Genomic DNA, 23,544 nt, shown 5'->3' on the forward strand with positions numbered 1-23,544 from the left:
TCCGAATGTACACCAAGAGCTATTTCTCAAGATTTAAAGAAAATTGTAATTGAAATTTAACAGTGTGTACTGCTATAAGCTTCAAACAGAAAAATAACTATGCACATATACAAACATGTCTATATATATACGTATATGTATATATTTGCATATATACTAGTATATCCATATGTGTGTGCTAATAACAATATCTTGCATTAAAATAATAAGTTATTATAATTAAAAACAAGTACATTTACTCACTTGGCACTCAGCACAGATGATCTGATATTTTTCAAATAACTTTTTGTCAAGTAACTTGTAACAGCTTTCCTACCTATTATATTTAAGAGCAAAAAAAAAGCTTCAGTGTAATATTGAACGTAGTTTAATCCTGGTGAGCTGACGTTAGCAATTTCTCTCAAAAAGTCAATCCTGAACAATCCTGTAATTCTTACTTATGCAAATTGCTTATTTTTTCAGGATCACAAAGCCTTTGTCTGTAAAATGGGTATAACAACATGCATCTCACAACATTCTTGAGAGAATCAACTGGACTCATTTATATGAGTGTTCTAAAAAATCAAACATCCCTCCTAGGTGAGCTGAGGGACCACAGGGCTCAGATTTAGGATGTTAGGAGTATGGGATGATAGGGCTGAGAGACAGAACAAGAAGGTCCTGGAGTCTACGTTCTGGGTATTGCTGCTCCAGGGATGTAATGAGAAGGGACAATGATGCTGTCCCACTAGAATTGGAGACACTGAGTGTTTAATGATCTATTTCAGGACAACAATTTAGCTCAAAATTTTATGGCTTAGAACCACAGACATTTATCATCTCACAATTTTTGTGAATTGGGAATCCAAGCTGGGAGCCTCTTACTCAGGATTTCTTATAGGCTGTGATCAAGGTTAACAGCCCAGGCTGCAATCATCTCAGGCAAAGCTGGGAGGGAAACACATCCAAGCTCAGTCACTTAGATGGTGAAGAGACTTCAGGACCCCTGTCAGCCAGAGAAATCAGTTCCTAGCTGCTTAGCTACTACATGGGCTTCTCTGCTGTGCTACTGACAACATGGCCCCTTGCTTCTCCAAGAGCAATGGCTCAAAGGAGAAGCCAGTTTTTATGTAACCTACTTTCTGCATTGGCTTCCATCATTTCTTCTGGGTTCTATTTCTCAGAATGGAATCAGAGGTCCAGCTATATCTAAGATGGGGGAGGCACAAAATAATAAATACCAGCTCAAGGGATCTATAGGGAAATGTTAGAGGCTGCCTTCTAAACTGGGAAACAGGAAAGGTTTGGAAGAACCCGGTAGAAAGCACAATGCAAAACCCAGGAGAGATCTACTCACAAAGAACAAAAAGGTAAAGCACAGAGACTGGGAAGTTAGGACTTAGGGAGTTAGGACCACTTCTTGTCACCACGGGGCACACAAAGGAAGGGAGATGTTTGAACCCTTGGAACTCAGAAGGAGCTATTTTACATTCTCCAGGGTCCTTTCACTCTAACTAGATTTGATCATGTTTGGGGATCTCATTTACCTCAGTTTTGAAATTAAATCATGGAGATGTTCTCTGTTTGAAAGATGAAGAGAGAGTTTCTGAGATGTCCAACCATTTGCCTCCAACCCCAGTCAGTGGTTAAGCCAGATATGAATCCCAAGTGTTCTCATTCCCATTCTGTATTCTTCTGAGGTTGTTACACTCTCCTTAGTGTGAACGAATCATGACAATACTGAGCAGAACACTGCACAGCACATGAATCTGTGCTTATGCTTGATGTTTATTTTATTTTTTTTTTAAAAATATATTTTATTGATTTTTTACAGAGAGGAAGGGAGAGGGAGAGAGAGTTAGAAACATCGATGAGAGAGAAACATCGATCAGCTGCCTCTTGCACACTCCCTACTGGGGATGTGCCCGCAACCAAGGTACATGCCCTTGACCGGAATCGAACCTGGGACCCTTGAGTCCGCAGGCTGACACTCTATCCACTGAGCCAAACCGGTTAGGGCTTGATGTTTATTAATCAGGCAGCGGGGATGAGAGCAGAGATGTTCAACATCTCACTCTCTTCTTCTTGTTCCTATGGGACAGGTCATTCAATACAAAGAGTTATTCTAAGAAGAGCACTGCAATTCACCTTCACTTACCAGGTGCAAGGAAAGAGCAATGAACTAGAATACAACAGCAATGAACGGGAACACAACTGAACTCAAGCTCTCAAATCCCCCCTTCCTCAGTATTTTTCTTGAAGGAGAAAGTAGCAGATTACAGTAAAGTGAGCTGACGTTAGCAATTTCTCTCAAAAAGCCACTTCCAGGGTATATCCCGGGGTGAGCACACACTAACTAGAATTTCTTACATACTGTTAATTGATATCCCTAAGGAATTACAAACTTATTCATTTATTCAAAAGAGATTTAGTGATATTCACCAAATAGGAATTAATGAGGCAAGAACATAGAACCACACATCTAAGAAAAGTTTTTGCAGCCAAATTGGATTAAAAGTAATTGGGATCTGGGAGTAGATCTGTTTCCAGAATACTAAAGTAAGATAACCAGAGACTAAAAAAAAAAAAAAAAAAAGATAACCAGAGACTACCATAAAGGATGTTTTATATGTGAAGAGTTTATCTCTTAACTATCTTCAATCATCTAAATTCTTCAGTTTAAGAGTGATAACAAGGATTTAAAATTTAGTTAAATCAAATTTAACTAATGTTTGTTTATTTTTCCAAAATCCATGCCTTCCATTTTATAAAACATTTTCTCCAACTAACTTCAATCATAGGCACTTATTTGCCCATTGCAAAAGGTCATTAGAACTTTCCCCAACTGAAAAGCTTTGTCTAGATTTCCCTTTCTTATTACCATCTATATATATAATCTATATATATATATATGTGTGTGTGTGTGTGTGTGTGTGTGTGTGTGTGTGTGTGTATATATATATATATATATATATATATCCTATCTAATAAAAGAGTAATATGCAAATTAACCATCACTCTGCTACACCCACAAGCCATGCCCACAAGTCACACCCACCAGACAATAAGGAGCGAGTATGCAAATTAACCCAACCAAGATGGCTGCGGCCATGGAGAAAGCAGGAGGGAGGCTTGAGTTTCCCCGGTGATGGAAGAAGCCAAGCTTTCCGCACACCCTGGCCGGCCCAGGCCTCCACTTAAGGCTACAAAGTTTCAATTATAGAAGATAAATAAATCCCAACAAAAATTGCAGCAGCCACAGAGCTGGAGAGAGCAGGAGGCTAGGGTTGCCCCCAGCGATGGAGGAAGCCAAGATTCTGCAGCCCTGGCCTGCTTTGGCCTCCACTTAAGGCTACAAAGTTTCAATTATAGAAGATAAATAAATTCCAACAGAAATGGCTGCTGCCACGGAGCGAGCAGAAGGCTTGGCTCCACTCCAGGCTACAAAGTTTCAATTGTAGAAGATAAATAAATCCCAGATACCAGGGCCTCCACTTGGGATGCCGGGGAGTATGGTCGACCTGCAAACCACCACAGGCCCCTTGCCCAGGCCACCCCATGCCCCAAGGGAATCCCCACCCTAATCCGGGACACCCTACAGGGCAAACCAACTGGCCCCCAACCATGCACCAGGCCTCTATCCTATCTAATCCTATCTAATAAAAGAATAATACGCAAATTGACCATCACTCCAACAAACAAGATGGCTGCCCTGATGTGGTCAAAGATCCTGCCCCCATGTGGACACAAGATGGCCACCACAAGATGGCCAGCAGAGAAGGGCAGTTGGGAGGGACCAGGCCTGCAAGGGAGGGCAGTTGTTTGCGATCAGGCCAGCAGGGGAGGGCAGTTGGGAGGGACCAGGCCTGCAAGGGAGGGCAGTTGGGGGCAATCAAGCCTGCAGGGGAGGGCAGTTAGTGGTGACCAGGCTGGCAGAGGAGAGAAATTGGGGGCAAACAGGCTGGCAGGGGAGCAGTTAGACATCAATCAGGCTGGCAGGGGAGTGGTTAGGGGGTGATCAGGCTGGCAGGCAGAACTGGTTAGGGGCAATCAGGAAGGCAGGCAGGTGAGCAGTTGGGAGCCAGCAGTCCTGGATTGTGAGAGGGATGTCCCAGATTGGAGAGGGTGCAGGCTTGGCTGAGGGACACCCGCCCCCCGCCGTGCACGAATTTCGTGCACCGGGCTTCTAGTATATATATAATAGAGAAATATGCTAATTAACCAGGACACCGGAACGGGTCGACTGGACATAAGGAGGTTGCGTGCGCAGCGTTGGGGGTGGGGTGGCAGGAGTCTCCACGCGCCTGTGCTGGGGGAGGGCCTGATCAGCAGTGGCTGCGGCTGCTTCAAGGACTGGAGAGCGAGGCAGGGCTGGACCGGCGACTCAAGGGTGGGCGGCGCTGTGTGATTTCAAATCGCGCACTGGGCTCCTAGCACTACATAATTACATTCCTCTCAACAGGAACACACACACACACACACACATTTCCACACCTGACCAACTTCTATTAATATCTCAAACTCAATGTAGCCTTCATTTACTCTAGGGTCATTCTCATGCTGATTGAACCTTAGAATCAATTGGAAAGGCCATTCCCACACCAATTATATCTGGCAAACCAGAACTTAAATATATTCTCTCTTGTGAAAATTTCCCAAATTCATGTATCTGGAATGTGAGCAGGTATAAGACAAGGACTACTGTATGCCTTTTTGTTTTTAATAGCTTGTAGCTCCAGCATATCTGTGTAATGAGCATTAATAGACTTTCACAAAACTAGTTGTATATTAGAAGTTCTAGGGAAGCTTATGAAATATAGAAATTTCTCAGTCTGACTCCAGAGTTTTGGGAATCAGACAGGGCTGATAATGTAGACTGAGAAGACATTAACATATTATGACTTCATTATAAAGAGACCCAGGAGCCCTAGCTGGTTTGGCTCAGTGGATAGACTAGGGGCCCATGGACTGAAGGGTCCCAGGTTTGATTCTGGTGAAGGGCACGTACCTTGGTTGCAGGTTCCCTGGCCCTGGTCGGGGTGAGTGGGAGAGGCATCCAATCGATGTGTTTCTCTCACATCAATGTTCCTCTCTGTCTCTCCCTCTTCCTTCCACTTTCTAAAAATCAATGAAAAAATATCCTTGGGTGAGGATTAACAACAACAAAAATAATATTGCAGAACAGTGTTGTAGGCGATAAGTTTCTCCAGGAATTAAGGGTACCAACCATATTGGTTTGCCCGAGACTTTCTTAGTTTTAGCACTGAACATCTCATGTTCTAGTCACCCTCAAAGTTTATTGGACAATACTGAGATGGCCAAGATGATTTCACCAAAAAGATGTTTTATAAACTTTACCATTGATGGCCAATCTCATGCTGTGTGCATGCAGAGTTTAAGGCTCCAGAACATATGAAAAAGGTGATTAAAGATATGCTAGAATGATGATAAAGACACACTTCACCAACTTTACAACTTCTCTTGCATTATGCTATTCATTATTTCAGAATGATGCCGTGTCATCGTTACCTAGACAGGTATTCCAGATATAGTCTTGGGACAGACTTAAAGAAACTCTCAGGCTAGAGGGAACTCAAGTACAAAAAATGGTTTCACCAATCTCTGTTAATAAGAAAAGAGTTTATTAAATTGCTCAGTCAATTTCAAGATTTAAGAGGGAAGATTACTAGGAAAAGAAGACTCTGATCTCAGACTTAGAGAGAAGGCAGACGTGATGTGAGAAAGAAGACAGATGTGATATGATGCCCTAGAATTTCTTAGAATAGAGTTTAATGGAAAGCTCTCTTTTAAGTGGCCATGCTAGTGGGATTTTTAAAGTTGATTAGTTGACAAGACTACTTAGCATATTAGAACACTGGGTATGCCAAAGTTAAAGATTAAAAAGAAGTTTTTCTTCTACTGTCTCTCACTTAATTGTTTTCTGCAGCTTGTTTGAAACAGCTGTCTCCTTATCCTACCCTAATGAGGCTCGACCGCTGGCATGGAATATTCAATGCCATTTTTCAAATGTGATCTGTGAAAAAATAAAAATCCCTTTTCTATAACTTTCCTGGTCAACACAAAGAATTTGGGGACGTTGGCTCAAGGGGAAACATTAGGAACTCAGACTACTTGGGAGTTGCGTGCCCTAAGAGTAAATGAAAATATCATTACATAGTTTAACATTAAAGTAATAAGAACTTATTCTATTATTCCTTTAATAGATGTTTTCATTTTAAATGATATTTGAAGAGGAAGGACAGTGCTTAATATAAAAGAATCATTTTTATACTCTGTCAAGTTGGAAAGTGCTGAAGGAACTATTTCAGTTGCATTACATCATAACAACAAGGGCTGATTTCCAGACAGGTAGTACTAGAGACCATTATGTTTATTTATGATTTCTGTTATTCCTAATTTATTATTATTATTATTAACAAATATTAACAACAATTCATTCAGCATGTGTATGAGATAGGCACTATCCAAGGCACTGAGGATGCCACAGGAATACAACAGATTAAGTCCATCCACTTGTGACACTTCTAATAGAGAGAAAACCAATAAATGGACAAGCCAATACTCAAACAAGAAAAATGCCAGTTGATGATGTGTTAGTGATGGAGAGGAACTGGAGTACTATTATTTTATTTTTTGTCATAATTTGGTTGCCATAATCATTTTATTTTTTCTTAGGATTCCTGAAAGCCAATAAACTGAGAATAAAAGAATTCATCATTTCTACATTCAACAAATATTGAGTTTTTCCTACACAATAGTTACTGTCCTAGGTGCTGGAATCAACACTTTCTATTGAATTGTGCTTCAATAATTCAGGTCCTCAACTCCTTTGGGAACCAATTGATTTGACAACCTGTGAAAGTGACATGAGAGACTCCCTGTCCAATTCTCAATGCTGATTTCCCATATTAGAATGTTCTCTTTCTTTTGTTACTTTTACCACAATCATTAAACTATAATCCTGTTGCTGACTGTCCTTTGGCTGATGGTTTTATATTTTGACTTTCTCTACATAAGTTTTTACTTCCTCTATATTCTAAAAGTCTTCACAGGACAGTGTTCTTCCCATAATTAGATGGATCATCTTGATTTTCATAACATGACCCAAACTGGCCAGTTGTTTTGCCTGAGTTGTCAGAGGATGGTCAGTGTTCAGGTTCAGTGACTCCCAGTTCTGTTCAGACTCTGGTCTGGGAAACGTATTTCCTAGTAGGGGATAGTGATATAGATGCCTCCAACCATGTAGGGTTTTCTTGACCTTGAATTTGGTGAAGAAAACATGAAGGATTCATCATGGTGGATCTATTCCTTCATGAAATATTTAGTATATTTGTCTTACTAGAATTTGACCAAGGCATTTGGGATACAGCAATAAAATAAAACAGACCAACAAAATAACCAACTAACCAAGTCCCTGCCCTCATCATGGTAACTTGTTTACTGGCAAAATTTGTGATACTTGAAAGCTTTTTCTTAGTTTTAAAAGTGGTTTCTGAAAAACGTTTTTGCTTGCTTCTTTATTTTATTGCATATTTATTTATTTTAATATTTCCAGAAAATTCTGCAAACACTGTGTAACAAATAGTAAAGACATTCCCCATAGCTTTGGTCAAAATCTGTTCGTTATGCAAAGCTAAAAGAACAGAACTAAAATGTTTATGATGATATTTTAAAAAGTCCATTCAGTCCTCTTTCCAGACAAATGTTAAAAAACTACTGATTTCTGGTTTATGTCTGCTTATGTGAATACAAACTTTTGTGTGTGTATATATATATATGCCCCGATTAAGTATGTTACCATTTAGTATCTTCTTTTGAAAGCTAAAAACAAATTTTCAAACTTACATAATTATCTCCCAAACTCAATTAACATAAGCTCAGGACAAGAGTCTTATGAGTGTTGCTAGTATTCCTGCTGTAAGATGTCATTTTATTTATATTTATTCAGCTCATATGTAGTCTATATTTCAAATTTATTTATATAGCCACATAATTAAGGTGCCACACACTATTTTACCTGTTTCTTTGACTAATTATAGTAACAGAGTCAGGCTAATACATAGGTAGAGTGAGAGGTTCCCTAAGGGAGAAATTTCAAATCACTTGGAAACTGAGGCCTCTTTAAAACACCTCTTTGGGTAGCAAATAAAGACTAACACTAAACTCTTTTCACCATTAGGAGTGTGCCCAAAATGGGCCCTTCCTCCACCAGGAAAAACAGAGTGACTTCCATTCAATTTGAAAGATCAGAGAAATGTCCCAGGGCTTTTCCTGACACTGTATTTTGATGTTCGAGAAGAAGGCAGCAACAGTAACATAAACACATACTAGTACTAGTATATGAGAAACACCAAAATTTGGAAGAAAATATTCCTTAGAAGAGCAGAATTTGAGTATATCTGATGTCTGCACTAGTGTTTTACTGATGCCAGTTTGAATGCCCAAACCTGAACAGATGCTTGAAAATACAACTTCTGGATGAATATGTCCTCTTACACCGCTGCCATTTGCTATGAGAAGAAGATCCCTTGGCTTGGGTAACTTCATGGAACTCCTCTGCAGTCTAAACTCATTGTACTTCAATTGACCCCCAGCCTCACCTGAAATCATTGCATTTCAACTGACCCCTACTCATGAGTAAGAAATAAATGGTCATCATTCTAAGCCACTGAGTGTTGAGGTGGTTTGTTGTATAGCACTACTATAAGGCTGGCCAGTCAACTGGCCTGAAACCATCTCCAAATGCTCTAGCTGCCAGTGAGGTGAGGGAAGACACAAATGCTTTCCTGTAGCTAAGAAAGATAAACATGAGTAGCAGGGGAAGGTATCTTCTAGTGGAGTAAGTCTTATAATAGAAAAGCAATGTAAATCACACTTTCTGTAAACAATGAAGCTTAAAGTCTTCTTACCAAGATCAAAATTGGTGCCCTACAATAAATAAAAAAGTTGGTCTAATAGAAAAATTGGAGCACCCAATTATGTAAAATTACAGTGTACTGACCTTCAAAGTTGACTGGTCCTCACAGTTTTCTCTTAGGAATATGAAACTGAAGGAACCATGTGGTAGAGTTAGAAGGCAACAAATCAATGCAGTGACCGGGCGTGGGAATTATGAAAAGCTAAGCACCCTATGAAGGTCAAAGTGGTAATGAAGCGAAAACAGTGAGTTCGCCTAGATAGTTGGTTAGGAGAGAGAAGGGATTTGAACTCAGAAAAGAAAATTAGAGATGCAGTTAGGAAGAGATTTAATTTTAGACAGCCTATACACTGAGTGGTCAGATTATTATGATCTCTGAACGCATAATAATCTGGCCACTCAGTGTATATCCTATACAATAAAAGGCTAATATGCAAATTGTCCCCTCGACCAGGAGTTCGACCAGCAGGCAGGCTGGCCAACCGCCCATGCTCCCTCCCCCTGGCCAGGCTGGCCAGACCCCACCCATGCACGAATTCATGCACTGGGCCTCTATATATACACACTGAGTGGCCAGATTATTACATGTTCAGAGATCATAATAATCTGGCCACTCAATGTATAAAAGCTACTAGGATTCCTAACAGATTTATGCTTGCATTTATGGATCTTTTAATATTTATTCTGGCAATAAAATCCCCATTACTTAAGTTGACTGGTTCTTTGTTACCTGAAGGACAAAAAAATGAAGGTGCTTGTTATTTAGGTACCTAACATTTTTTAAATAAGGCTAAAAATAATAACTTTGATTCTAAAATAACACATTAGAATTGGTTAGAGTTTTGCTCGGGGTGACTGAGGGAGCTTTTTGTCTAATTACAAATGGCAACAATTTGTTCCAAGGGCCTCTCTTCATGAGTGCGTCTGTGTGAGTTTCTCCAATTTTCCAGTCTATCTCAGAACTGCTGTAATTTTACTTGGGCCTCATCCCAAGACAGTATGCCATTTCTAGGAGATAGTATGCTAATACAATTCTCCTTAATTCGGCCCATGTTTTCCCACGCAGCAGAATGGAAATGCCCCCTCCATTTGCTAGCACCATTCACTCTTTAATTAAGAGAGAACTAATTGCCACTTCTCCATGGTGGAGGCTTCAGCCCCTTCTCAAAGCAGCCACATACTAGTAGCTAGGTCAACGAGGGGAATTTGACCCAGTAACTGTACTCTATTAATTAGGGTTGGAGTAGGAAAGAAGAAAAAGACAGAGAGAAACTGCACAGACTGCGTATGGAGTATAAGCAAGCCATGCAAACTCATCTACATATCTAAATTTAGCCAACTTTAGGCTCCTAACAGGCTCTCTTCCTTCAACTCAACACTTTAAAGGGATTTGCAAAGAGGTTCCCTGAAGTGAAATCGACCTGAGAGTATACAGTGAAATGTGCTATGCTTTCTCACTTGAATATTCTGAAGACATATACTTAGCCTATATTTTTAATTTATGAAGTACTCTTAACAATACTATATTGCTTATATACATTGACACAAGAATTTCATATTTAATACTAATATTGGCCTTGCTAAATTATAGGAACAGTCATGCATACACCACTGGCATATAGCATATGACTGCAGCAACAATAAAGATAAATTATGCCCCAACCACTTTGTTTGCTTATCTGACTATTTCAGTCAAAAAATGGCCTAGACTACACCAAACACACAATCCAGGAAATAAAGGGTTGATAAGCTAAACATTAAAATTAAAGTCTCTGCCCCATGAAAGACACTGTCAAGAGAATTCAAATTCAAGCCACAAACTAGGATAAAGTTGTAAAAGATATATTTGATGACAGCTTTCTTAATCAGACAGATTTTGTATATTTGGATCACAAATATTAGGAATATGAAACTAATAAACCATTCTATAGAACACCTAAAGTAATCTTAGAACTCAACAATAAGAAAGCAGACAATCTGATTTTTAAAAATGGCCAAAGACCTTAACAAATATCTCATCACAGAGATATACAGGTAGCATATTAGCATAGACAAGATGCTCACATCTGATGGCATCATGGAAGTGCAAATTTTAAAAAATGAGCTACCACTACACACCTATTAGAATGGCCAAAATAAAAACACTGACAATGTCAAAGGCTGGTGAAGATGTGGAGCAATAGGAACTCTCATTGGTTGCTGTTGGGAATGTAAAATGGTACAGCCTCTTTGCAAAACAGTGGCAGTTTCATACAAAACTAAACAATACTCTTCCCATATGATCCAGTAATCATACTCCTTGGTATGAACACAAATGTTTGAGAAAAGTTATGTCCACACAAAAGTTACACAGATGTTTATAGCACACATTTGTAAACACATGGATGTTTATAGCAGCTTTATTCATAATTGCCAAAACTTGGAAGCAATCAAGAAGTCCTTGATTGGGTGAATGGGTAAATAAACTGTGGCACATATAGACAGTGGAATATTATTTAATGCTAAAAATACATGGGTTATCGATTCATGAAAAGACAGTGAGAAAGCTTAGATGCATATTACTAAGTGAAAAAAGCCAATCGGAATAGACAACATGCTGCATCATTTCAACTATTATGACATTCTGGAAAAGGCAAAATTATGGGCACAGTTGAAATATCAGTGGTTGCCAGCAGCTAGGGAGTCCAGGGAAGGATGACTAGTTGGAGCACAGAGAAATTTTATGACAGTGAAACTCTGTATGATACTGTAATGGTTTATACATGCCATTATCCATATGTGCAAACCAATAGAATGTACAACACCAATAGTGAACCCTAATGTAAACTACCGACTTTGGGTCCATGTAGGTTCATCAGTTGTAACAAAGATACCACTCTTGTTTGGGATGTTGATAATGGGGGATGCTATACATGTGTGGGGACAGGGAGTACTTCATTAATTTTCTCATGCTCATAAGACCTGGTAAGCAGAATATAGCAAGACATTTCATGTCTTGGTAATTTGCATTTGTTACATTCAGAGGTCAGAAGATTAATTCCATAAAAATTCAGGGATCTGCCACCTTTGTGAAACTTTTGAAATAATTCATCTGTGACCTGTTGGGGTATTTCCCTTGAAAGTAAAGAAAAAAAAAATACTGTAGCAACTTGTAGCCATAACTACTAAAAAATATTTACATTTTTTTGGTAGGAATCTTAGGATTTTAGAGGCCACATATAATATATTTGGTTGTTTTGCTTCTGGCTATTTATTGAGAAGTCCCCAAACTGGCAAATTTGAATACGATCCAGAGAAAAATAAACCTTTCATCTGGTCCAGTATGCAATTCAAGCAGCTGGCCGGTTGAATTATGACATCATGGCAGATGAGAATGTTGTGTGCAGGCTTAGAAAAGCCCTGATAAGTATCATAGTGTGGCTGCTGGAGGTTTGGAGCAAAGCTATGCTGTCCTCAGTGCATAACTGGGAGTCTTCAGAGGAGCTGTTCTCAAACTTTTTGGTCTCAGGCACCTTTCCATTCTTAAAATTTATTGAAAAGTTCAAAGAGCTTTTGCTTATGTGGATGCATATTTTGACATTTACTGCATTAGAAAGTAAAATTGAGGAAAAATTAAAATTTAATAATTGAAAATAATAATAAACTCATTCTATATTAACATAAATGATATATTTTTATGAAAGGTTCACGTTTCTCAAAAATCTTGTAGACTAGATACTCTTTCCTCTTTTTTCTTCAGTATATAGGAAAAAACACACTACTGCCACACTCACAACGTTGCGGACATCAGCTCTGTGGGATTTGCTTTTTCCCTACACCAAGCAATTCTGTTACATCAAGTGAGTATCCTACAATTCAGTCCAATTCCAACATAACAACAGTTCATGTAGACCATGCAGGTTAAGGTCTTAGTTCCACAAGAATGCCCCCCACTTCAGAAGCCAATCACAAGTAGAATGTCCCCAGGTTACCCACAAATTCTGTCCAACTTGGCTACAAATAGGAGATTCCCATGACTTCACTCCTGTTAGATTTAGTTAGTTGCTAGAACAGCTCACAGAATTCAGGGAATCAATTACTTACATGATAGTTCATTACATAATAAAGATAGGATAAAGGATACATATGAATAGCCAGATGAAGAGATACATAGGGTGAGATCTGTGAGCGCAGAAGCTTCTGTCACCATGGAATTAGGGTGTACACCCCTCCTAGTGCATGGATATATTCACCAACCTGGAAGTTCCCCAACTCACACAGTATTGGGCTTTTTATGGGGGCTTCATCAGGTACGCACCATAGATCATTATCTCCATTTCCAGCCCCTCTCCCAGTTATGGAGAATTGGGGGTGGGGCTGAAAATTCCAAGCTTTAACCAAGTCCTGATCTTTCTGATGACCAGCCACCCTCCAGGAACCCACTCAGAATTGTCTTATTAAAATACACTCCTATCACCCAGGAAGTTACAAGGGATTTAGGAGCTCTGTGTCAGGAACCCAGCTCAAAGACCAAGTGTTAGAACAAAAGATGCTCCTAGTACTTTATTACTTAGGAAATTACAAAAGTTTTTCTTTTCTTTAGCTTTATGCAGGGAACTGGTCAAAAACTAAATGTTAGAACAAATGATTTTCCTAGCATCTTTGTTTATAAGGGTTTCAGGAACACTGTTTGGGGAGATTATAACTATATCTATATGTACATCTGTGTTATTATTTCACACTTAGAAACCTCTGTTCTGGTTCATTTGATGCCTAAAATGGACACCAAAATGAAATTGAGATAATTTATTTATGGGTAAAAAAACCATGGATGCTCCCCAACAAGGCCAATCTGGACATTACTACTGAATGCTCAATCTATCAGCATATCCAGGGGGACCAGCCAGTCCTCCGCTGCCAGAACAGTTTTATTGGAAAGCATCCATCATGGATTACGGATTGGGCAGTGATTTGTCTTCATTTGGAATGCACTTATATTGGATGTGGATTTGCATTGACTTCCCCACACACATCTGCCAGCAATACTATCTATGGACTACCTGAATGACTTATTCACCACCATAGTATCTCAGACTCCATTGCTTTGGATCAAAAAATTTACTTGGCAGCACAAATAGTGGAGCAATGAGCTTATGCTAAAACAATTCACTTGCTTCACCATAACTCAGAAAAAGTGGACTGATATACAGTGAAATGCCCTTTATTTAAGGAGTGACTTTTAATATATATATGTGTGTGTTTGTGTGTATATATATATATATATATATATATATATATATATATATATATTAAAAGTCTCTCAATAATATATATAAGTCTCAATAATACATATATTTTTTATTGATTTCAGGAAGGGAGAGGGAGAAGGAGATAGAAATATCAATGATGAAAGAGAATCATTGATGGGCTGCCTCCTGCACACCTCCTACTAGGGTTTGAGCCTGCAACCTGGGCATGTGCCCTTGACAGAAATCGAACCTGAAACCCCCTGTCCACTGACACAAGAATTCCAGCTAGGACTGGAATGCCCTTCTGAAGAATTAGTTACAAAGCCAAGATGCTTTCCAATATATAATGCTTTTCGCCCTCATTACCACAGTATAATCACATAGAAACACAGAATGGAAATGAGATATGTACCTCTCAGTATTACATATAATGAGCCTTTCACAAATGCTTGCTTAACTAATAATTTGACTCTAGGAACTTCAGATTTAGAGGTCTGCATACCCAAGATGAAACCCTTCTTTGGCAAACAGTACAAAATCTTTTTTTAATTAGAAGTTTAGATTGCCACCTAGCTATTTTTGGCTCCTCGTGATATTGAACCATGAGACACAGAAGGGACAATGTTTGTTTGCCCCCTATGTTTGTAATTAATTTTTACTATTATAGAAAAATTGATGTACTGATATGGAATGGAAGGGAAGATAGGGTATGCATGGAACACAAAGAAGTCCCTGCTAGTACTGCCCTGTCCATCAGTAAAATTCAATGGAGTCATAGAGAAACCCACATACTAGTATATGTAGGCGACCAAATGTCCTCGTTTGCCAGAGACTGTCTTCATGTATATATTTTATAGCAGCATAGTTATTAACATAATATTATACTCTTATACTCAAAAGTGTCTCAGATTAAAATATAAAGTATATGAGTGATGTTAACCATCAGACTCAGATTCCTCAGTATTTAAGATACAGATTTTTTCCTCTAGTAAATGATTCCTGATAAATTAGGTACTGGTTAAGAGCAAGAGAAATATTGATTGGGCAGTAGAGAACGTAAGTTAAATATAGCAACCGGGCTTTGTGGCCAGCTGCAGAAATGACAGCTCTAGAACCTACCTATTTTCCTGTCTTGTCCTCTGTTATCTATCTATCTATCTATCTATCTATCTATCCATCCATCTATCTATCTGATCAATATGGATATCTATTGATATGTATCTCCACCTATATCTATATATAGAGCATGAGATGCATACATAGAGTATATCTATATATCTAGGTAATATATATATATATATATATATATGTAATCATATATATATATATATATATATATATATATATATATACACACACACACACACACACACACATATAATTTAGATATATAGTTATATAAACAGATCCAGATACTATTATATAATATTAGTGGCCCGGTGCATGAAATTCGTGCATGGGGAGGTGTCCCTCAGCCCGGCCTGCACCCTCTCCAATCTGGGACCCCTTGAGGGATCGGGCCTAAACCAGCAGTCGGACATCCCTCTCACAATCTGGGACTTCTGGCTCCTAACCACTCACCTGCCTGCCTGCCTGATTGCCCCTGACTGCTTCTGCCTGTCAGCCTGATCGCCCCCTAACTGCTCCTCTGCTGGCCTGATCGCCCCCAAGGCTTTTATTAGTATAGATATGACCCTTCACAGAAAATTTCACTAACCCTGCTTTACAATAAGGGCTTGATGACTGAATCATTGGGACCAGACACCAAGATTTCCTTTCTTTGAATAGTGGAGGGAATAATTATCTTGTCTTTAAGTTGCCCTGAACATCAAATGAGATAATGACTTTGAAAAGTAAAAAAGCACCATATAAAGACAACTGTGTTTTTCATGTACTGAAAAGACAGTAGAGTGGTAAAATGAAAAACACTTTTTAATTCTCCCCTTTTCTTATTTTATAGCCTTTATTTAAACTTTGAAATTTATAAAAATTTCACTCCTATTTTCATTTCTTTACATTCAATATTATTTTGTATTAGTTTCAGGTTTTATATTAGTTACAGAAGAGTGGTTAGACAATCATATACTTCACAAAGTGTTCCCCGATATTTCCAGTACCCACCTGGAATAATACCGTCATTACAACACTATTGACTATATTCCCTATTTAAGTGACAATAGGTTTACAGGTTCCTTCCAATCTTTCTTTTGTGTTGCTCGTCCTTTCTTTTCTTTCTTTCTTCTTCCCTCATTTTCTTTATATAGAATCTCAATTGGCCCTCAACGCTCAGCAAAGACACTGGGACATGCTTAATCCATTTTACAGACCAGGAAACTGAGGCCAATTCCAGTTGGCTGCGGAACTTGACTCAGCACACAGGGAGCCCTCACAGCCGTGCTACCTCTGCCCTTCCTAAGGGACAGCCATGGGGCAAACAGAACAAACCTTCCCCTCAGGCTTCCGAGCCTCATTCTCAAGGACCTCTTCAACGTGGATGCTCCACATTCTTTCCTCTCCCCTGCTCCCCGCCCCCATTCTTTACTGCACACCCCCTTCTCAGGGGCAGGTGGTAGGCTTTGCACTAACCGCACAGGCACCAGCCGCTGTAGGGTGGGGTTGGAACTGAGGGTGGTGTGGGTGTGGGCTTGCTTTTGGGCCAAGGTGGGAGCAGGAGTCTCTGTCTCTCATGTGCGCAGGCACCTGGCAGTTACTGGTCTCGCCATGGAGCGGAAAGGTGAGCGGTGAAGCGGCCTTCACCATGAGGGGCAATAGGCGCCGGGGCGAGGCCTGGTTAGTGCCAGGAGCTTCGCTGAACTGCCGCAGTCAGGTACCTGGCAGTGCACTGTGGCGCCCCTCCACTGCGGTGGCGCCACCCCTCAACCCCAGCCTCAGAGCTGCGGGTCCACACCCCTCCGCACGGGCATCCTTCCATGCCGGCAGTCATCACCCCTTGTTCCCCGCTGGGCTGACCCGCATCTTGGGGCCACTACAGAACCTCCCCCTCTCCGAGGGCGAGGCAGATCCCCGCCCGCTGGCCCCCTGCCCTGGCCTGAGCCCCCTCCAGTGCATCCCACCTCAGCACCGCTCTGCACCCCTTGGGCCTCCCACCTCTTGGCCAGCCACTTCGCCAAAGCCGCGGCGCTCACCCAGGAGCCACCCCTTAGGCGGAGGCCTCTCCATGGGCCTGCGGACCCCTGGCTGGGGCCACGGCAGAGAGGCTTCTCCGCCACGGCCCCACCCCCATCCCCGATGCTGCAAGTCCCAGCTCACCTGTGCCTGCTGCGCAAGCAGCCTGCTGATCAGAGTTACTGTGATGGTGTCCTGACCAATTTGCATATTACCCTATTATTAGTATGGATTATATAAAATACCTATCTGTATGTGTATATGTATATGCTTTATTTTTCTTATCATTTTTATAGGACATGTTGATTGTGATTAACTATAACTTAATGCAAACTTTATTGTCTATAAAGACAGGATTGACATTAATTCTAATTCCTAGGAAAAATAAGAGATGAGACTTGGGCCATTCCATTTGTAGGAGATGGTAAGTGCATTTTCATTGGTTTGAGGCAGATTTGCACTTTGTCAGGAAGCAGGTTCTTGCTACTATTGGAAAATTAAGTATGGAAAGAATATATAGATCCTGTGTCACACCTCCACACTCAATTCAGCAGGTCTGGCAGTAGGGCCTGTGATTTTAACCATCACACAAGAAACTGGAAGACAAGTAGTTCCCCAGTTACCAATTGGGGCGGGGGGGGGCACTATGTTCGGAGAATGAAGTGAATCTCAGCAGAATTGCAGGCAAGTTTAGAATTTGCTATTCAGTGGGAAGCCAAACTTGAAGAGAGATTTTAGGGACCCACTGCTGTGCTGAGAATATAACAAGTGAGTGTCCTGGGGTCTGCACATCTCCCGTCTCTCCTCCTGTGGCATCTGACTCTGTGTGGTCATTTGCACGGAGGCTTTGATGACCCATCTCAGAGGCATGCTAGATGCTTGGGGCTAAGTAAACTGCAGACTATACACTTTTCTGCCAGCCCAAGTAAGCCTTTCTCTTTGATCAGCAGCATGGGGGCAGCCCCATCAAGATTTTAAGTTTTTGCAACAAGGTGGACAAGATCAAACCAGTTATACTTCACCATCTGGGCTTTCCTTAATTCAAGTTTGGAGTATAATTGAGGCTCCAGGAAATAGCAGATACTTTTAATTTGCTTTCTCTCTTCTCTGCTGCCTGCTGGAACACTGCCTTCGGTGAGAGAAAGATTCAGAAATCATAGGGAAAGAAAATATATTTTCTATACAAGTGGCTGAGTGCAGCTGTCATTTGGACTCTTGAACAATCTAGTGAACATTTAAATACAGAATATGTATTGTTTAACCACTATTACCACTTCATGCCAGGACTTTCCTGGTTGAAATGAACTGGGGTTGGGAAGGAAGGAAGGAAGGAGCCACTAATTGATTTAGATTGCTTTGCCTGTTTGTTTCAATTTTTTCCAATCTTATAGAGATATAATCCACATATAACAATGTATTAGTTTAGGGTGTACAACCTGAAGATCTAATCTATGTATACATTGCATAATGATTAGCACAATCAGTTTAGTTACCATCCATCACCTCACATCTTTATAAATTATTATTTTATTGTGATGGAAAATTTTGAGATCTACTCTTAGCAACTTTCAAATATACAATATTACAACAATAGTCACCACACTGCATATTGCATCCCCAACACTTATTTATCTTCTAAGTGTGTGTCTGGACCTTCTGACCACCTTCCACCACTTCCCCAACCACCCTCCCCTAAAGTCACTGAGTTTAATGATTGTACCAAGTAGTTCTAGATATTACAAGGGAAAAAGCTCAGTAATCAAAACTGTACACAAACTTTGAACAACAGGTGGCAAACTTTTCATCTAAAGGCTATTTAGCCTTCCTTCACCTCATAATAAGAAACTCAGCAAGGGGAAGGAGGCAAGCAATTATTTTTGCTCTTAAATAATTTCTTCCTGATAAGGTAGAAAATGTAGAATCATAGAGTCATAAAATCACAGATTATCAAAACTAGAAGAAATATTAAAGAACATTTGCTCCAACTGTTATTTCATTGCTGAAGAAAAACATGTAACTTGTTCCAGATAAAACTGCTAGTTAGATTAAAATGGGAAGAGAAATAATGTAACTACTGATAACAGAGTTGGTATTTCAAACCTCTATTTAAGACTTTGTTTCAGAAAGACATCATATGACCGCTTAAGTAAAGATTCTGTGCTTGATGAAAATAACAGTTCCCTAGAAACCTGACTAGCATTGTAGCTCTGGAAGACAAGAGATAAGTAGATATGGGACTAGAAACATATGCTCTTTTTTTTTTTTCCTCCCAGCTACTTATAAACCAAATGAATTTAACAGAACTTAATTAAAATGAAGATTATTAAAAATGGCATACATTTTTTTACTGATCTTAACAAAGAATCTGCTACTCATTTTATTCTGTGACCTGCACATAAAAAATGTGCATAAAAGATGTCATAAAACTATGGTGAATAAGGAAAGGAGGAAGAGAGGAGACATACAAGTAACATGATTTTGCTCTAACAGCTGCAGTTTCCGCAAAGGAATTAAACTTCCTCAACACATTTGATGTAATAGAGGTGCTGGTTGTGAGCTTGAATACAGTTGAAACATCCTGCATGATTCCAATTATATTTCAGCCAAGTCAGTCCCAAAGTGCTCCATTGGAATGTCATGCTTCTATTGTTTATTGTTCAATGGTGTGAGGGATGAGACATAAAGATCATTTGTATCACTTAGCTGAAATAGGTTCGGGGAATCAGTTGACTTGAACATGGCTAGCAGAACTTAACTACAATTAAAATCAGACTCTGGGTAGGACACTGGTGAGTGCTGAAAGTAGAGGGAGACAGAGTGAAGAGCTTAGAATCCTGAGATAAGAAATGACAGTGAATTATACCAGAGTTGAGTAGTGTCTATAAAATCCTAAGGATTAGCATTATAGAGAATAGTTTTCTTAACAAAGCGGAATTAAATTAATAAGAAATGCTTACTTAAAAAAAAAAAAAAAAACACCCAAAATTTGGGGGAAAAGTCTGAAACACACCTAGGTACTGAATGGGTCAAAGATGACATTACAAGAGAAAATTTTCAAAAATATTTAAAATAAGATAGTAAAATATATTTCTGCTTATTAGTTTTTCTTTTTAAAACAGCTTTACCATAGTATAATTACACAATAATTTGTTAGGTGGGACCAGCGCAGCATTTAGTCTAGGGCTAATTATATTTCCCACTAGTGAAGCAAGATCCTTATGGGTTTTCCCCCCAAATCTCTGTGAAACATGAAGTTTTCCATTATGACTTGTGGAAATGGGCATTAATTTCCTCACCTTGTTTCAGCACTAGTCACTCTTACCTACCTGGTCTTCAGTAGTTCCCCACATGATTCACTGGTTATCTCTCTGCCCTATACTTGAGGGGAGCCCCCTGCAGACCTCCAAAGGTTTCTCTCTCTGACATCCTCTTTTCACTGCCGTGCTGTGAACTTTAGCCTCCTTGGTCTCCTTGGATACCACTGTCTCCTCAACTTAGGGAATCCACAGGGCTTGGCCTGGGTTCCATCTCCTCTTGCTATGGCCCAGACCCTCTCAAGGCAGTGAGCTGGGGTAGTCATAGGGTTTACCTCATTTTGTTTTCCATTTCACAGGGGTCACTGCCCTTTACTGCCTATGTGCAGAGCCCTTTGGGGGAGTGGTGGAAGTACAGCTTTTTCCAGTGATAGGATAAACACAATCTCTGTTATGTTACTTTAAGTTGGTCAGAAGCAAAGATCTGCCTTCCATTACTCCTAAACAACAGTATGGTGGTTACCAGAGGGAATGGGATTGGGGGATAGTAAAGGGTTAAGGGGGTCAAATATATGGAGATGGAAGAATACTTTGGGTGGTGGGCACACAATGCAATAAATATACAGATGGTGTATCATAGAATTGTATACTTGAAACCTATATAATTTTATAAAGCAATGTCACCCCAATTAAGTTAATTAAAAAGGGAGAAAACAAAAAAAATTGAATTGAATTACCAACTAGATACAAAGTTGAGTTACCAAGTAGGTACAAAATTCTGCATTGTGTGCTACAGATTCGCAACATTTTTAAGGTAAATGTGAGAAGGTAACTCTCTTCTAGGGAATATAAGACATGGAGGTTAATAATTGTAATAAATGGGCAGGGAAGAATAAGCATCCAATCAACGAGAGCAAGGGTTATGAAAGTTTGGGTCTGGCGGCAATGATAGATTGCTCCCAGCTTATGGCATTATGGAAAGTTTAATAGAGGAAAACACTTTTGAGTTGGATGGAAACCGTAAGATACCTAGGAGTATGAATGATGGTAATTATAAAGTAAAGGTAGATTGGTAGAAAGCCAGGAAGAGCGTTAGATGCAAGACAAAAGAGCCGGATGCCAGCAAATTCTATCAAATATTTATGAAAGAAGTAATAAAAGCCTTTAACAAACTCTTTCAGAAAAGACAGAGGAGGATCCTTTCCAACCCTTTTTATGAGGTGATCATAACCCTGATACCAAAACCTGACAAAGGCATTGCAGCAAAAGAATATTACAAACCAGTATCTGTTATGAATATTTATCCCAAATCCTCCAAGCAGTATTAGCCAGTTGAATCTAGCAGCACATAAATAGAATACTTCATGGCCAGTGTTGTACACCCCAGAAATGCAAGCTTTATTCAACCTTTGAAATCAATAAGTGTAATTCACTACATTAACACAATAAATGATAAAAATTATCTCAAAATATCTAGAAAAATCAGCTGACAAAATTCAGCACATATTTTGTGATAGATTAAAACCATCAGTAAACTAGAAAACTAAATCAATCTGGTAAATGGCATCTAAAACTCCTTTAGCATATATTATTCTAAGGAGTAAAAAACTGAACACTTTACCCATATGAAAGGTAGCAAGAAAACTATGAATGGTCATTAAACACATATAAATGTGCTCAATATTATTTGTTATCTGATATATGTGAATTAGAATCACAATGAGGTCTTACATTTCTACTAGAATAGCTCAAATTATGAAGAAACCAAAACCAAAATTTAATGAAGATAAGAAGAAATTGGGACTCTTCCACAGGTAGGATTGGATCTTTGTCAGTGTCAACACCACTTTAGTAAAGAGTTTGCTAATTTCTGAAAATGTTATACCTACCTTATGACCTAGTAATTATGTTTTCATGTATTTTCCCATGAAAATGTATTTTTACACAAATATTTACCCATAGATGTTCACAGCAGCTTCATTTATACTAGTCCAAAACTGAAAAAAAATACTCAAATGCCCATCAATAGGGGTATGGATCAACAAATTACAGCATATTCATACAAGGGAATAATACCCAGCAATAAAAATAAATAGCCTATTGATAAATCAAACACCATGAATTAAAGTGGCTGGACATGAAAGGAAGCATACCCTAATAACTCATTTGTATGAAACTTGTGAGAGGCAAAACCAATTTACAGTAATAGAGTTCAGAGCAGTGATTGTTAGGGATACTAGGAAGGAAATAAAGGAACTTTCCGAAATGAAGGAAATCTTTGGTATCATCCTAACAGTGTGAATTACACAGGTGTATGCACTTACCAAAATGCATTGAATTTTACAGTTAATACTTATGCATTTTACTTTTGTAAAGTATACCTCAATATAAAAAAAACGAATGGAAAGGATGACACACATATTTTCATGAGAATGGCAATAAATATTACAGAGTCCCAAGAAAATGAGGAAGAATTTCTGTATTCAACAGAAGTCGGTGACAGTAATACTCTAAGAAATAAAGGAATGTAGGGCTGACATATTTTGTTTATAGAAATCCTTGAGAACCATGCAGAAAATTTATATTATGATGCCTCATGAAAATAGGACCCACAGATGCTTTTTGAACAGTATCATGTTAAAGCAGTGTTTTTAGTTACATGCAGTTGCAAGGACATGTGTAGAGACTAGAATTAGATTGTGGTAGAAAGGGCTCTCTGCCCTATAAAGCCACAGCCCAGGGCTGCCTGTAAGGGAAACTAGGCTCCTGGACCACTGCAAGCTGCTAGGTTGAAGGCCAAGGAAATAGTGCAGTGTATGATCATCATGGAACATGAATAAGTTCAAGGACATTCTTTCAGTGAATGAAGGACTCCATTCATTATTGGAATCTGGATAAAGGACTAAAGCCAGGAAGTATTCACACAGGAGCAGCCAGTCTATATCTTAACAACATAAGCATTGAATTAGCCTGAAGGCATACAGTCAACACCCAATTACTGAGGGAAGTGCAAAGAGAA

This window comes from Eptesicus fuscus, chromosome 12 (genome assembly GCF_027574615.1).
Source record: "Eptesicus fuscus isolate TK198812 chromosome 12, DD_ASM_mEF_20220401, whole genome shotgun sequence".
NCBI classification, from domain to species: domain Eukaryota; kingdom Metazoa; phylum Chordata; class Mammalia; order Chiroptera; family Vespertilionidae; genus Eptesicus; species Eptesicus fuscus.